At 39.4% G+C, this 3,283-nt stretch overlaps 1 pseudogene across 1 annotated transcript; it reads right to left on the reverse strand.

Annotated features, from left to right (window-relative positions):
- Nucleotides 1-1,019: 1,019 nt before the first annotated feature.
- On the reverse strand, nt 1,020-1,799 carry LOC307101124 (small ribosomal subunit protein eS25-like; annotated as a pseudogene). The gene is made up of 2 exons: nt 1,777-1,799; nt 1,020-1,405 (listed from the first exon to the last, which is right to left on the reverse strand). The product of its transcript is annotated as a small ribosomal subunit protein eS25-like (transcript).
- Between the last annotated feature and the right edge of the window lie 1,484 nt (nt 1,800-3,283).

Consider the following 3,283-nt stretch of genomic DNA (forward strand, 5'->3'; position numbering starts at 1 on the left):
ACTTTGAACACAAACTAGATATTTAATGATATTAAGGAATAATTGCTATTTTTATTGCAGTATGATTGACATACATTATATTAGTTACAGGTGTACAACATAATGAATCAGTATTTATATATAATGCAAAATTATCACCACCATAAGTCCAGTTAAAATTCATCACATACATAGTTACAAAAATTGGTTTCTTGTAGGTAATGAGAACCTCAAGATCTACTATCCTAGCTACTCAAAAATGCAATATAGTATTATAAATTATAGTCACCATGCTGTATATTATAATCCCAGGTCTTACTCATTTTATAACTGGAAATTTGTACCTTTTTATCCCCTTCTCCCATTTTGCCCACATCCACCCCCAGCTCAGGCAAACATCATCCATCTTGTCGCAAATGCCAAGATTTGCTTCTTTTTATGGCTGAATAATATTCCATTATTTATATTCCATATATATCACATCTTCTTTATCCATTCATCCATTGATGGACATTTACGTTGCTTCCATATCTTGGCTATCCTGTATAATAAAAGCATAGTATGCAAATTGTCTCCTCGACCAGAGTTCTTCTGGGAGTTTGACCAGGGGGCAGGGGCAGGGCTGGTTGGGGGAAGGGAGGGAGTACCCTGCCAACAGCCTGCAGCTGCTAGGGACCCTACCAGTGCATTAATTTCGTGCACTGGGCCTCTAGTTGTAAATAATACTACAATGAGCATGAGAGTGCGTATATCTTTTCAAATTAGTGTTTTTGTTTTCTTTGGATACATCCCCAGAAATGGGATTGCTGAGTAATATGGTAATTCTATTTTTAATTCTATTTTAGGACCTCCTTACTGTTTTCCATAATGGCTGCACTAAGCTACATTCCCACAAACAATGCACAAGGGTTCCCTAACCTCACCAACACTTTTGTGTGCAAACAGCAATGTTTAGTTGTACAATCAACATTTTTTATTTCTTGTCTTTTTTTAAAATAAAATTTTATTTTTCAAAATACACAGCTGGTGAGACCTGTTGTTCATACATCGTCACCAACAGCTGAGGCATCCCCACCTTTGGTATTTCTGGTGTAAATTACTTGAGCTCTGTGCTTTGAAACTTGCCCTGGCCAAGGAGCCACAAATCTCCCGTGTCTTAGAGACAACAGCTGGGGTTATAAGCTTGTAGTTGGGAACTTCCTTACAGAGCTTGTCATATGTGGTTTTGCCAAACAAGACTAGGTTATTGAGCTTGTCCCGAACTTTGCCTTTGGACCACTTTTTCTTTTTGGCCTTGCCCCCAGGTTTGTTCATTGGATCTTTGTCTTTCTTGGCCAACTTTCCAGTATCTTTCTGCTTATTGTCATCCTTGGGTGGCACAGGGAAACCCAGAGAGCAGCTGCTACCACTACTACCTCGGTAAGATCTTAGGCAAAAAGGCTATTTCTTGTCTTTTTTATAATAGCCATTCTGACAGGTGTGAGGTGATGTCTCATAGTGGTTTTAATTTGCATGTCTCATAGTGGTTTTAATTTGCATTTGGCCCTAGCTGGTTTTGCTCAGTGGATAGAGCGTCCAGTTCGATTCCAGTCAAGGGTACATGCTTGGGTTGCAGGCTCAATCCCTAGTAGAGGGTGTGGAGGAGGCAGCCGACCAATGATTCTCTCTCATCATTGATGTTTCTGTCTCTCTCTCCCACTCCTTCCTCTCTGAAATCAATAATATATATATATATATATATATATATATATATATATATTAATTTGCATTTGCCTGATGATTTGTGATATTGAGTACCTTTTCATATGTCTGTTGGCCATCTGTATGTCCTCTTTGGAGAAGTATCTATTCAGGTCTTTTGCTCATTTTTAAATTAGATTGTTTGATTCTTTACTATTGAGTTGTATGAGCTCTTTATGTATTTTGGATATTAACTTCTTATCAGATATATGATTCCCAAATATTTTTTGCTATTCAGTAGATTGTCTTTTCATTTTGTTTATGGTTTCCTTTGCTGCACAGAGGTTCTGTTTTTAAGGTATGATAATGGTAAAAGTGCCCATATCTTTTAATGATATGCTCTAAAATATTTAGAAATAAATGGACATGATACTTGGCATTTTGTTTAGAATATTGGGGATATGTAAATGAAGCAAGATTGGCAGTGAGTTTATCAGTATTATGTCTGGGTGATGAGTACAAGGACTTCGTTAAACCATTTGTCTTTTGAATGTCCTTAAAATTTGTCATAATAAAAAGTAAAACATAAAATAATTGCAAATAAATGTAATTATAGAAAAGTAGAAGAGTAAGAAAAAGGAAAAAAATGTTCCTAATGCCCTAGCTCAGTGGTTCTCAACCTTTTTAATGCCGCGACCCTTTAATACAGTTCCTCATGTTGTGGTGACCCCAATCATAAAATTATTTTCGTTGCTACTTCATAACTGTAATTTTGCTACTGTTATGAATCGTAATGTAAATATCTGTGTTTTCTGATGGTCTTAGGCTCTACAGCAGTGGTTCTCAACCTGTGGGCCTAGCTAGTTTGGCTCAGTGGATAGACAGTTGGCCTACAGACTGAAGGGTCCTGGGTTTGATTCATCAAGGGTACCTACCTCGGTTGCAGGCTCAATCATGATGCGCATGCAGGAGACAACCAATCAATGTGTCTCTCTCACATCGATGTTTCTCTCTCTCTGTTTCTCCTCCTCCCTTTCACTCTCTCTAAAAGAAAAATCAATAGAAAAACAGCCTCGGGTGAAGATTAACAATAAAAAAAATAAATGCCCCTAACAACACAGCGGTAATTATTTCTTAACTAGAGGCCCAGTGCATGAAATTCGTGCACTGGGGGGTGGAGGGGGGGTCCCTCAGTCCGGCCTGCACCCTCTCAAAGTCTGGGAGCCCTTGGGGGATGTCCTACTGATGGCTTAGGCCTGCTTCCCACGGACATCAGTCAGTAGGACATCCTTAGCGCTGCCACAGAGGCGGGAGAGGCTCCTACCACTGCCACTGCACTCGCCAGCCATGAGCCCGGCTTCTGGCTGAGCAACACTCCCCTTGTGGGAGCGCACTGACCACCAGGGGGCAGCTCCGGCATTGAGCGTCTGCCCCCTAGTGGTCAGTGCGCATCATAGCAACTGGTCGTTCTATCATTTGGTTGATTTTCATATTAGCCTTTTATTATATAGGATCATTTGTATTTTGGTATGTTTTCTTTCAGTCTGTGTTCTATACACACACATATATACATACATGTGTGTACCTATGGCTATTTTAAAGCATGACCACACATTTTTTACAG

Source organism: Cnephaeus nilssonii (genome assembly GCF_951640355.1).
Source record: "Cnephaeus nilssonii genome assembly, chromosome: 6".
Taxonomy (NCBI): Eukaryota; Metazoa; Chordata; class Mammalia; order Chiroptera; family Vespertilionidae; genus Cnephaeus; species Cnephaeus nilssonii.